The sequence below is a fragment of the Amborella trichopoda genome, chromosome 8 (assembly GCF_054954075.1).
Source record: "Amborella trichopoda isolate Santa Cruz 75 chromosome 8, AtrichopodaSantaCruz75HAP2 v2.0, whole genome shotgun sequence".
Classification (NCBI taxonomy): domain Eukaryota; kingdom Viridiplantae; phylum Streptophyta; class Magnoliopsida; order Amborellales; family Amborellaceae; genus Amborella; species Amborella trichopoda.
Window position 1 is genome coordinate 10,244,717 of NC_142343.1, and position 14,784 is coordinate 10,259,500.

The following is a 14,784-nucleotide window of genomic DNA, read 5'->3' on the forward strand; positions in this document are numbered from 1 at the left end:
CCAAGATTGGAACCTCCTTATCTTCTAAGGAGCTTGAAAATGTGATTTCCTTTCTCAAGGAATATCACGATGTCTTCGCCTGGTCATACGATGATATGCAAGGGCTTGATCCCACATTAGTGCAACATCACCTAGTATTCAACGAAGGGGCAAGGCCTATAAGTCAGAAGCTCCGACTTCAAAAGACTCACCTTGAGCTCAAAATTAAGGAAGAGATCGACAAGCTGCTCAAGGTGAGGTTCATCACCACCGTCAATTACTCGAAATGGTTGGCCAACATAGTGGTCGTACCCAAGAAAGACAGGAGGATCTGAGTGTGTGTCAATTACAGAGACCTCAATAAAGCATGTCCCAAAGACAATTTTCTATTACCAAACATAAATGCCTTGATCGGCAACACTGCAGGTCACGAGATGCTGTCATTCATAGACGGCTTCTCGGGTTACAACCAAATCCTCATGGCAAAAGAAGACCAAACCAATACGTCATTCATAACACAGTGGGGATCCTACTGTTACAAAGTCATGCCCTTCGGTCTCAAAAACGCATGAGCAACTTATCAACGGGCAATGACCAGCATATTCCACGATCTAATGCCTACCATTATGGAAGACTATGTCGACGAAATCTTCGTCAAGTCGAAGACTAGGTCTGATCATCTCACCAACCTGAGAACCATTTTCGAAAGACTCTAGAAACACCAACTCAAACTCAATCCACAAAAATGTGCCTTGGAGTTGAATCCGATAAATTATTAGGCTTTATAGTAAGTCAACGAGGCATTGAGGTGGACCTGTCCAAAATACGAGCTATCATTGAAATGCCTCCTTCCCGAAACATTAGAGAAATCCATGGGCTTCAAGGTCGCATATAAGCCATAAGTCGCTTCATTACACAGCTGGTGGATAAGTGCGCACCATTCAATAGACTTCCTAAGAAGGACAGCCCAGTCATATGGGACAATGAATGCCAAGAAGCATTCCATCAAATCAAGAAGTACCTCACCAAACCTCCCATCCTTAGTCCTTCTAGTCCAGATAAATCCTTGTTCAATGAAAGACAAGACCATGAGGGCAATGTTAGGACAATATAACGACCGTGGAAAAGAACAAACAATATACTCCATCAGCAAAACCATGGTCACTTATGAGACAAGATACACGTATATGGAGAGACACTGCTTAACGCTTGTGTGGGCCATGCAGAAACTAAGACATTATATCTTATGTCATTTTGTCAAGCTCATATCAAAAATTGACCCACTCAAGTACCTATTGGAGAGGCTCGTCCTCAACGGACATTTGGCGAAGTGGAGAATGCTATTGAGCGAATTCGAGATGAGTATGTCACTCAAAAATCGGTCAAAGGACAAGCCATTGCTGACCACTTAACTGAACACGCACTGCCAGACAATATTCCCGTTAATATAGATCGCCCTGATGAGAACCTCTTCACAATTGAGGACTCAATTTGGGAGCTATACTTCGACGGTGCAAAAAACGAATACAGGTCAGGTATAGGAGACATACTATGCTCACCGAGAAGATTTTAATCCCAATAGCTATTAGGTTGAATTTCCCATTGCTGAATATGAAGCCTTGATAGCTAGGCGTGAGAACGCCATGGGAATGAAAATCTAGCAATACGAGTAATTGGTGACTCTTTACTCGTCATAAACCAAGTTCAAGATATTTGGCAGGTGAAAGCAGAAAAGTTCAACCCCTATCAAGAAAAGGTGGAAAAGATGATTCCATACTTTAAGAAAATCACCTTTCAAGACATAACTAGGGAAAATAATCGGTTCGCCGATACCCTTACGACCCTTGCTTTAATAGTTGATATTCCTCCAGAAATCACCACGCTGCAATTCTACATCAGAAACAAACGTGACCATTCCCTACCAAGGATCGAAAAACAAATAGAGCAAGAAAAGGAGAACAATGGAGAAGTGTCTCTCGTGGCTTCAGAGGTCCTAGTTAAGGAAAATCATGGTTCCAAGATGTTTTGTCTTGGCTAAAAGATGGGTTATACCCCGAAGGAGCCACCAAAAAGGATAAAGAAGCCCTTCGAAGTTTTTCTATGGGATTCTTAGTAAGAGTGATCTCCTATCCAAAAAGTCCTTCGATGGCATCATTCTACGGTGCCTCGATCAGCCAGAAATTGACCAAGTACTAACAAAGTTGCACAATGAAGGAGGTCATTCTGGGGCAACCGCCTTAGCTCAAAAAATCAGGCACCAAGGCTATTATTGGACCACCATGGCTGAAGACTGCTGGAAGTTCGTTAAGAAGTGTCCCAAATGTCAACTCTATGGAGACCTCATCTATGCACCGTCGGTTTCACTCAACTCAACACAGCTCGTATGGCCCTTCACCATGTGGGGTATTGATATCATTGAAATGATATCACCAAGAGCCTCAAACGGCCACTATTTTATATTAACGGCTACATAATACTTCACTAAATGGGTAGAAGTCGCGTCATTGGTTAAAATTGAAGGCCAACATGATGCCCGTTTTATAAAAAACAATATCGTATTCAAATTCGGTGTTCTTGAGTTAATCATCACTAACAACAGATCCAATCTCATAAATGAAAAGGTCACTAAGGTGTGCAAAAGGTTTGGGATAACACAGAAATTCTCCACACCTTACTACCCTCAAAGAAATGGACAAGCAGAAGCCACAAATAAAGGACTTCTTAGAATCATAGACAAAATAATAAAAGGCAGAAAAGATTGGCACGAAAAGCTAAACGACACCCTATGGGCCTACCAGACAACTGAGAAGACTCCTACTGGCATGACCCCATACTCATTGGTGTATGGTATGGAAGCAGTGCTACCTATCGAGGTTGAGATACCATCCCTTCGAGTCCTTATTCATAAAAATTCAGATAAGGAACAAAAGATCGAAGCACGAATCGCTGCTCTCATTAACTTAGATGAAAAATGACTACGAGCAACACAAAATATCGTTGCTTACCAGCGTAGAACCGAGAAGGCATACCAAAGAAACGTTGTTCCTTAACAATTCAAACAAGGAGACACAGTACTCAAGAAAAGCTTCCACACTCCTGCAAATCGACACCCTTTAGGCAAGTTCAAACCTAATTGGGAGGGGTCATTCGTGGTTACCCGAGTGCATGAAGGAAATTCTTATAAGATAAAAAATCAGGAAGGGTACGAACTCAACAACCCCATTAATGCAATGTATCTCAGAAAATATTACCCATAATGGGCTCAAAAACGTGGTGAAAACCTGAAAAGGCATCATAAAGAAAAATAAAAAAATAAAAATGAAAAAATGAACGTGGTAAAAACCTAAAAAAGCATCACGGGTAAAAGAAATAAAAAGATCTCTAAGAATGAGCTTTCGATGCAAAGCACTTAAGTACAAACAAGTACTTGCAAGTTCCAATAATACTGCACAAGCAGACCCTGAGGTAGGAAACTCCTCCTAAACCCTGTAGGTTCCCAACAGAACCAACTCAGAAAGATGTAGGAAGGTGACATGAATGGAAAACCGAAGTGATTTCGACGAACCCCGAAAAACGTCGAGACCCTCCAAGATGGAAGCCCCGCAAGAATCAAGAGGACTTTTCATGGATCCGAGAGGATGAAAGCTCCAAAAGTAAAACGACAACTTCATGATTTCTGAGTTCTCATGATCCTGCAAGGGAATCCTTTCATCATCTCTGAGTAAAATATAACAAAGAAAATCACCACCAAAGGGCCACGGGTGACAAAACTGTAACGCCCATTCCTTTTGAAAATGTTTTTCAAATCAACTGTTAAAATCATCCATTTTCAAAAAGCTTTCTCCTTTTATAAGGGACTTCTTCCATCACTACAAGAAGCTAAACTACTAGTCACGATGGCCTCGCTCTCAAAGCCAACTTCCTATGCCTATTATGAATGCTTGAAACTAGCTAGGCACTTCATGGTTGTAAGAGTATAACTACCAACTAGCACATATAGGAGATGGGTGAACCTCGCCAATGACGAAATTGGCTAGTCTGAGAGCGTTTTTTCTCTCGACTGGATCCCCTGAGGCAAGTTCATCCCTGTTTGTGCGTACAACAGCCCAACAGTCAGAAATTCGAGACAAATACCCTACAACTAGGGGGCTGAGTTTGTAAATATTCAGTTTGTAAAGTACGTGCAAAGAAAGTGTTCTACTATGCTTCGATGAATAAATTTGCACACTTACAAGGGCAAGCTTAGCAAAGATCCCCCAACAAGGGCAATAAAAAAAAAATTTCAAACTCCCCACAACAGGGGCAAAGTTGAGAAAGACCTCACAACAGGGGCAGCAACACTTAATAAACAATAATAATAATAACAATAATAATAATAATAATAATAATAATAATAATAATAACAATAATAATAATAATAATAATAATAATAATAATAATAATAATGATAATAGTAATAATAATAATAATAATAATAATAATAATAATATAATAATAATAATAATAATAATAATAATAATACTACTACTAATAATAATAATAATAGAAAAAAATTTTATGGGCGACACACCTGATGTCGCCCAGCCAAAACATAATAATAAATAAATAAATATAAAAATAAAAAATGTATTTTTTTTTTTTTTTAAATGGGCGGCACCACTCACGTTGCCCAAATATTTTTGCCAAAAACCTTTTTTTTCAATTAAACCAATCTTTTCAAATAAGAAAAAAATCAAAAAATTCAATATGCTCCTTGGTGGCGTGAGCCTAAACTATCAACTGATTTCAAAATCTTCTGCTCCTTGGTGGCATGAGCTTAAACTGCCAACCGATTCCAAAATTCCATATGCTCCTCTGTAGCATGAGCCTAAACTGCCAACCAGCTTCAAAATCTTTTGCTCCTCAGTGGCATGAGTCTAAACTGCCAACCAATTTCAGAAAAACCTTTGCTCTATGGTGATATGAGCCTAAACTACCAACCAGGATTCAGATCGTCAAACTCGTGCGACGTTAAAAACCAGAGCTAACATGTCAAACTCATACGACGTTAAAAAAACGAGCTAACACGTCAAACTTGTGTGACGTTAAAACGTTGAGCTAATACGTCTAGCCCCATATGGCGTAAAAGGTCAAGTCATCCAGTTCAACGCCAAACTCGTGCAACGTAAAAGAGCCGAGACAGGTAACGTCTAGCCCCATATGACATAAAAGGTTGGATTATCCAGTTCAATGTCAAACTCGTGCAACATAAAAGAGCCGAGACGAGTACTGCCTATCCCCATATGACGTAAAAGGTCGGATGTATCGTCCATCGCTGCATGACGCTAAACTACTTAGAGGGCTCTATGGTTGCAAGAGTTGAAATTGCTAACCAACAATGTTTTTCGAAATATCTTTCTCTTTTCAAAATTTTCACCATATGTCTTGTGTTTTCAAAAACTTTAATTTCTTTGTTAAAATCGTAGTGTGTCCTTGTTCCGGGTTCTATTTCAAATCGCTTCCTACATTCAAAAATTTCTACAAAGACTAGTAAAAAATAAAGTAGCTTGGACACCCGAATATGATGAACACCGCATTGCCGTGATTACCGTGTTGCTGCCTCGCCTCTCTATTCGGAATTGATCAGACAAGTCTCGTACTATAGAAAGCCTTTCCCTATAGACAGCCTTAGGAAACCCCTAAGGAAATCATAGAAATTGCCAGGGTTCAAATTTTCAAATTGAGAAAACCCTGAGGTCAAGTGGCGTGGCTATAAAATCCACCTCGAGTTTCAAGCTTGCGTAACTCACCGACACCTCATACCAAAAACCCTAGGATGAAAATGCCCTAGCTGGGTGCGCACTGGAGTGCAATGACTTGGAAGGATAGTTGGTGTGCCATCTGCTCACATGACGCCAGGATGACATTCATCTTTGACAGTCTCTTGCCCCTCGAAGGACAGGGAGCGTCAGAGAGTCTTCTGTTGCTACTCACTTGTCCCTCGAAGGACAGGGAGTTCGTGTTTGCCTGCCCCTCGAATGACAAGGAGCGACAGTGTGTCTACTTCTTTGCCACTCTCCTGTCCCTCAAAAGACAAGGAGTGCCAAAGAGGGACAACTGTAGACAACCTCTTTAAATCTGGCAAGTTATGTGGTTTTCTTAGACCCTTAGGATCAAATTGGCCTTGACGCTGTGAGCCGGAACCATTCTGCCAGCATAGATACCAACCGATGCCTGTTTTGACCCAGAATCCAGTAAACGCATTGTTTTACAAAAACAATTATTAAAAATAGTAAAAAAAGTTGTTTTAACCCAAATTTTCTCTAAAAGCTTCACGAGAGGCTGAGGAAGACACCCAAATTGAAAAACATCAATTGAAAAGCATCAATTTGGACAAGTCATCCGGCAAATGCCCTATTTTACCAAAACAATCATTAAAAATAGTAAAAAAATCTCTTTTGACCCAAATTTTTTTTGGTAGTTTACAAGAGGCTAAGGAACACACCTGAAAAGAAAATTTTCAATTTGGAGAATTTTTTATTTGTACGACACAGGGCGTGCCGCCCAGGCGATGCAACTCATGTCACCCACCACAATTTTTACGTATTTTTCGTGTTTTTAGGGTTATCTTGTGGGTGGTTTGGCCTTGTGATGCTATCCGCATCGGTCAAATTTGATTTTCAAAAAATAAAAGATTGGTTTGACTAAGGGATTTGTTGGTTACGGGATAACTCTGCCCCAACAAATCCCTCGTTTAGATGAACTCACTTTGGGTGACCATAAAAGGATGAAAAATTAGAGGGTTGAGGAAGGATGAGACTTTTAGAAACTTTAGGCTGGAAGAGAAACCCTAGGATAGTAGAGAGACCTTCCCTGAGAAAACCCTAACCCTCATCTTAAGCCTAACTAAACCTAAAACTAGGGCACAATAACCCTAGATCTAAACCATTTCTAGGGCACAACCACCCTACTACTATCAGAGACTTGTTGATCGACATCTGGATCACAAGGGCAAAAGGAACCGGTTCTGATATGGGCGAGCTCTCGAAGGCTCGGGAAGCCTGGGCCATCCGGCCTGGTTCGGTATTTTCTTCTCCTTCATTTCCTCTTTTCTTTGATTGTATTTATTTTATTTTTATCTGGCTTTGATTCATTCTTATTGAAAATTGTGTTTTGAAATGCTTCGGATCATGTTGGCTCCGCCACAGATCTGAGAGTAGATCTGCTCATTTCTAGGCAGATATGATCTCATATCTGAATTCGATTGTTCCCACTTCCTTTACCATTGCTTTTTCATTTATTTTTATCAATTGAAAGTGTCAAATCTGAGAGATCTACATCGTTAGATCGCTCGATTCTACGCTATAAACAGCATTATCGATAAATATGTGCATTTTTAGCCAAAGGAAAAATATAAAACGATCATTTACTTTTTGTACAAAAATGTCACTTGGATTTTGGGTTAAAAAGGCTCAAAGTTAAAAAAAATATATCTTGGACTTCGTGACATTCCCAAGTCATCCAATTTGACATCTAATGAGTAGTGTTGGATTATTGATGGGAAGAGATGATAAAGACCAAGCTCCCATGATTAATGGCAGTGTCGCGACACTAGGGATCGCAGAGATCAGGCCTTTTCCAAAACAATGAGAACTCAATAAGATTCTTTTGCATATATCTCTCTCTATAGCGTCATGAAAGGCCTAGTTATAAAGGGATGGGAGGAGGTCGTTCTCCAATGTTCGGCTTTCTCTTGAAAACTCTGATAAATGTAGCCCATAATCCTAAGAGGTGGGTAGTTATCATCTACCCGTTAGATGATGACCTCTTCTCTCTCTAAAAAAAAGCCCTTATTTTAGTGATAAATATAATCTTTATGATAAAGATTAATTAGAGAAAAAATAGCATATATGAGGGCCCTATGGCCACCCATATATACCAACATCTCCCACTTGGCCATAAGGGCCATATATATTGATATAATACCACGTAATGGGTTTAACATTTATGGGCATATCCTAGTCATGAGGCTTTTCAAGCTAGTGCGGTTATACATCTCATAACAAAAATCTCCTAAATTATGTCATGGGTGTTTCACGCTAATACGGCTTTTCATCTCATGACCAAGACATCAAAAGAAATATCCCATTTGGGAGTTCTCGACTTAAATATTTTTAAGTCTCATCAAAGCTACATGCTTTGATAATATTTCTGCACTCAATCCCTTTGTTAAAGGGTCTGCAATCATATCTGAAGATGGCAAATAACTTACAATTATTTCATTCTTTTCAATAATATTATAAATGTAATGATAATCAATTTCAATGTACTTATCATTGGAACTATAAGCTCCATTTTTAATTGACGAAAAACAACCTGATAAAAAATTTAACAAGTTCGTCAACTATATCCAGCTTCAAATCATTTATGAAACGTATAATCCAGACGGTATAACTTGTAGCAATGCTACAAGTAACATATTCTACTTCCATAGTATACTGAGCTACACAATCTTGTTTCTTGCTAAACCAAGAAACACATCCACCTCCAAAGACGAATACAATTCTTAAGGTTGATTTACTATCATTTGGGTCTCTTGCAAAATCTACATCAGAGTACCCAATAACCTCTAAGTTATCAGCTTGGAAGCACAACTTGTAATTTTTAGTTTTCTGAATATATCTGAGTATCCTTTTTACGACTTGCGAATGAGCCATCCAATGATTACTCTGAAATCTACTCACAAGACCATATGCATGACTCAAATCAAGTCTTGTATACAACATAACATAATTTATACATCCTACATCTTGAGCATATGGAATTCTTTCCATTTCAACTTTGTCACTATCATTTAATGGACACATTTTCTTTGATAATTTTAAGCCTTTACAAACATGTGTACCTATGGGCTTGCAATTTTCTATCTTAAATCTCTTTAAAACACTTTCTAAATAATTTTCTTGAGATAAACATAAAAGTCTCGAAGTTCTATCTCTTATTATCTTGATGCCTAATACATATGAGGCTTCTCCCATATTTACATCTCAAAATGGGAACTTACTCATGATTTGGTGTGGTGAATCATGCCAAGATCATTATCGGCTATCAAAATATCATCCACATATATTGACAATATACCAAAATTGCTCCCACTATTTCAGACATATACACAATGGTCTAACATATTGGCTATATAATCAATTTCAGTGATTGCATTGTGAAAAGTAACGTATCATTGCCTAGAAGACTATTTTAGACCATATAAAGATTTCTTAAGTTTGTATATTTTGTCTTCTTAGCCTTTAATTACATATCCTTCTGGTTGTTTCATTCTTTTAATTCTCCATTTAAAAGGTTGTTTTGACATCCATCTGAAATAATAATGTTAGGATGATCCTAATAGATGAAAATTTTGCTACAAGAAAATAAGTCTCTACATAATCTATGGCCCCCCTTTGGGTAAATCCTTTAGCTACCAATCTAGCTTTATATTTATCAATTGATCCATTTGTAATAAGCTTTTCTTTAAGATCCATTTGCAACCGATGGCTTTTCTATCTTTAGGGAGGTCAACCAACTCCCAAACTTGATTTCTTTTAATAGAATCAAGTTCATCATCCATGACTTGAGTCCACTCAGCTGAGTCCTGTGAGCTAATAGCTTCACTGTAGCTTCGAGACTCATCTATTGTATCATCACTCATTAAAGAATAATTATCTTCATTTATAAATACATAAAATTCTTATAAAGTCATTGGTCGGGCTCTAGTTCTTTTAGGCCTGTCTGGTATACTTGATTCAATTGAATCATTCTCACCAAATGTAGAGGGAGTCTGAGAAATAGAGTCTTTCAGACCCTTATCTTTATCAATTTCATGTAGGTCAATAGGCTTATTTAAAATATTTTCATTATCTATATGTTTTAATAAATAAGCATCACAACTCTTTACTAATGATCTAATATCATGGTTATAGAATCTATGCCCTTTAGAATTTTTTGAATAACCTATAAAAGAGCATTTTATAGTTTTACTTTGTAATTTATCTTTATTTTATGGTGGTATAAGTATATGTGCTCAAGAACCCCAAACTTTCAAGATAGTAAGGTCAAGTTTCCTACCTATCTATAATTCATATGAAATCAAATCTATAGATTTAGTTGGAACACGATTAATAATATATATTACAATGTTGAGAGCCTCGCCCCAAAAATGAGGTGATAAATTTGAATGGCTCATCATAGACCTAACCATGTCCATTAGAGTTCTATTTCTTCTTTTAGCTATACCATTTTGTTGTGGTGTATATAGGATGGTTGTTTGGTGAATTATACCGTGCTCTTTGTAAAATTCGGTAAATAAGGCCGAGCAATATTCACCTCTCCTATCTGTTCGAAGAATTTTAATATGTCTATTTAACTGATTTTCAACATTAGCTTTATATTCTTTAAAAGTTTCAAATGAATCTAATTTCTTATTAATTAGATATACATATCCATAACGTGAATAATCATCTATAAATGTTATAAAATATTTTATACCTCTATGTTTTTTTATATTTAATAGATCGCATAAATCAGAGTGAACAATACTAAGCAGTTCACTAGACCTTTTCCCTTTAGGTAAAGGCTTCTTAGTTAATTTTCTAGAAATACATGGCTCGCATGTTTTGAACACAATTTCTCCTAAATTAAGGAGCAAGCATCTTTTAACCATCTGATTCATTTTGTCTTTATTTATATATCCTAATCTTCAGTGCCATATATATGAATCATCCTTACATACAAAGGCATTAAAATAACCATAAGTAGATGAATGTTCATTAATATTTAATCAGTATAAATTGTTAACTTTAGTACCATATATCAATGTTCTAGAATACTTCCCAATGGTGACCCGACCAAACTTGAATCTTATTTCATAACCCTTGTTATCTAGCCTAGGAACATAAATTAAATGGCGCCTCATATTGGGCGCATATAAAGTATCAGTCAATAGGAGATTTGTTCCTCCTGGTAAACACAGCTTGAAAATACCGACACTAAGTACGTCACAATAGGTATCATTTGCCATGTAAATTTGTTGGTTAACGGCTGCAATCTCCTTCAATTCTATGAATCCGTCCTTGGTCCTTGAGACATGTCAAGTGGAGGTTGAGTCGACCCACCAATTTCTCAGGTCATGGTCAGCAACCGACGCTGAAAATTTCTCAAGTCATGGTCGGGACATCCCACCAACATCACTTATTCTAGGACTACGCAGATCAAATCCTTTCTTTATTTTGATTATTTCGAACATGGTTGTTATTCTAGTTCCTATTTTTAGTTTTCAGCCTAAGACAATTAAACTTGATGTGTCCAATTTCTTTATAATAAAAACAAATCTTCTCAACTTTATTCTTTTGATTTTTAAAATTTCTCCCATTTTCAATTTCCCTTATACCTATTTTTTTTTTTATTATTGTAAGGTTTCTTGGGAATCTGAAAAGATGAACTTTGGGCAAAATGAAGCTCATTAGATTTCTTCCGAATTCTTCTCTCAACTTCAATACTGGGGTGCATACGAAGATTCAACATAGTTATCCCTTGTGCAGAGTGGTTCAAAGCAATTACAATGGGCTCCCAAGATGGAGGGTGACTGTTGAAAATAATGTACACTTGCATGCGATCAGGGACTGGATTTTCGGCAGTAGCAAGGTCCTTTGCGAGCACTGTCATTTTATTGATATGCTCGGTCACTGAGTCCGATTCTTTCATTTTGCAAGAATTGTTTTTTTCTAACAACAATTGCACATGTGTCTCTGAAGTGGTCCCATACTTTTCAGATAGAGCACCCATCATACTTTGAGCTGTAGTGTGATCCTCAAAGACTATAATCAAATCATCTTCCATAAAGCTTAATATAGTAGTTCTAATTACTTTATCTTCTGCTAACCATTTGTCAAGTCGCCTTTTGGCTTGACCATTAGCATTAGGCTCTATAACTGGTGGTTCTATATCTAGGACATAATCTACCCTATCTTGGAATCCAATTTTTCTTTTTCACATAGAAAAATTGGTCCCATTGAGTTTTTAAGTTTGGATAATTCTGACGAGACTAGCCTAGATGTTATTTTAAATTTTTAGATAATACCTAAAAGTTCAAAATTTTAATTATGTTTAAAAAAGGGTTTATCTGCTAGTTAAATCAATAGGTTTGCCGACTCTCAGTGAGTTGCAACTTCAAAGAAACATTTTCTCAAATAGTTTATGTTCGCACTACTGTGATGCAACAAAGCATTAATAAAGAAAGGCAACAACTGCTTTATTTCAAATCTTGCATAAGAATAATTTTCATAAAAATATGAATTTGTTTTAGCACAAGAGAGAGAGAGAGAGAGAGAGAGTCTACAATGATATTTAATATTTTCAATAAAAAATATGGCACAACATAATCACAAAAAATGAATTCACAAAAATCAAGATCATGATTTTTTCGTACTTAAAGAGACGAAAGCATATGATAATTATGCAATGCAATGACAATTATTATGCAAATAAAATATGTCAAAAATCCCTAAATTATAGGTCACAAAAAAATGCATGCAATTGATATGTCGGCCTTTACTCCAATATAATTGGTGTGTGCATAATAATTTTCAATAATAAAAATACACTAATTTTCAACAACAAAAAATGGAAGAAAGAAGATGCAAGCCAACTGATTTTCAATAGTCCATAATCAGTAAAAAGTATATAACAATAAGGAAATTTATGTCAAATCCAACTTTTTAAGCTGGGGGCTCTGATACCAATGTTGGACTATTGATGGGAAGAGATGATAAAGATCAAGCTCCCAGGATTAATGGCACTATCGCAAGACTAGGGAACGCAGAGATCAGACCTTTTCTATAACAATGAGAACTCAATCAGATTCTTTTGCATGTATCTCTCTCCATGGCCATGAAAGGCCTAGTTATAGAGGGATAGGAAGAGACCATACTCCAACGTTCGGCTTTCTCGTGAAAACTCTGAAAAACGTGGCCTATAATCCTGGGAGGTAGGTAGTTATCATCTTCCCGTTAGATGATAACCTCTTCTCTCTCTAAAAAAAAGGCTTTTATTTCAGTGATGAATATAATCTTTATGATAAAGATTAAAAAGAGAAAAAATAGCATGTATGAGGGCCCCATGGCCACCCATACATACCAACAAGTAGAAGTAACTATGACCTCCTTGTAATAAAGATAAATGGTCTCATTGCATATAATCCCATAGTGAAAATCCATTCTAAAAACTGTTAAACAAAAATTAAGTCCATGGACTATTTAGGAAACTAATTGAGAAGTTTAGGGAGAAGAGAAGAGAGTTTCACATGGTCTTTATTGATTTAGAGAAAACATATGATAGAGCACCTAGAGAGTTAATTTGGTGGGTATTGGAAAAGAAAGGAGTCTCTAGAGGCTTTATTGATGCGGTGAGAGATATATACGATGTAATGCTAACTAGTGTAAGGACAACTAATGGAGAAACATGCGAGTTTTCACTGATAGCACGCCTAATACCAGGTGTTAGCGTTGAGCCAATATATTTTTGTTTTGGTTATCGATGAGTTAACTAGGCATATAAAGAATGAGGTACTATGGTGTATGATCTTCACAGATGAAATAGTTTTAATTGATAAGACTAGAGGAGACGTCAACACAAAGTTAGAACTTTGAAGGGAAGCTATAGAAACTAAAAGTTTTGAAACTAGCCAGACTAAGAGAGAATACATAGAATGAAAGTTTAGTAATAATAGGAATAGAAATGAGGAAGTCGTTACGATTGATTAACAAAAATACCTAGAAGAGATTTTTTCAATACTTTGGATCGAGAATCGAAGAGAATGGAGAGATTGAGGAAGATGTCACCCATAGAATTAAAGCTGGGTGGGTGAGGTGGGGATATGCATCCATAGTTACATGTGATCATCGTACACTAATGAAATTGAAGGAGAAGCGTTACAGGACAATGTAAGACTAGCCTTGCTTTTTGGGATATAATATTAAATAGTCAAGAAACAAAACATTCATAGGACAACTGTAGTTGAGATGAGGATGTTGAGATAGATAAGTCGTAAGATAAGAAAGGAAAGACTTCAGAATGAATACATACAATGGAACTTTGAGGTGGCTCTAATAGACGATGAGATGAGAGAAAATGTACTTAGGTGGACTGGCCATATGCAACATACACCTAATACATCACCGGTTAAGATGAACAATTTAGTTCAAGTGGAAGGATTTAAAAAGGCAAAGAGAATGCCCAAAAGAACATGGATGAAAATAGTGAGAAGAGACATAGTGATGATTTCTATTATGACTAAGGATATGGCACTTGATATAACAGAATAACAGAATAATTCATGCAGTTATTGGGATAAAGCTCAGAATAATAATGATGATGATGATGGTGATAATAATATGGGCATGTATAAATTATTTCCTCACGCTCGTTTCAACATTGATGGCATGATTTTTAAGTTGATAATGGGATTTGGTGCAACTTTGGATGCCACGTTTTATCCCCATTTAAATGCGTGTGCACATCTAAGATCCCACTTTGTGAGTAATAAAACAATCTCAAAATTACGAATTTTCACACAAATTACATAAAAAAGGACTTTCTTTTTATGAAGCAAAAACAAAAATGCTATCATATCTGTATAGCAACAAAATGGCAATAAGTTATTGAAAACAATCCAAATAATAGGAACTTGGGAAAGGAGAAGCTAAGCAATGTTATCATGATCAGACTGGCTACCAAACCAGTGAGGGGTCTGATCTAGTTAAAACGGGTCTGGTT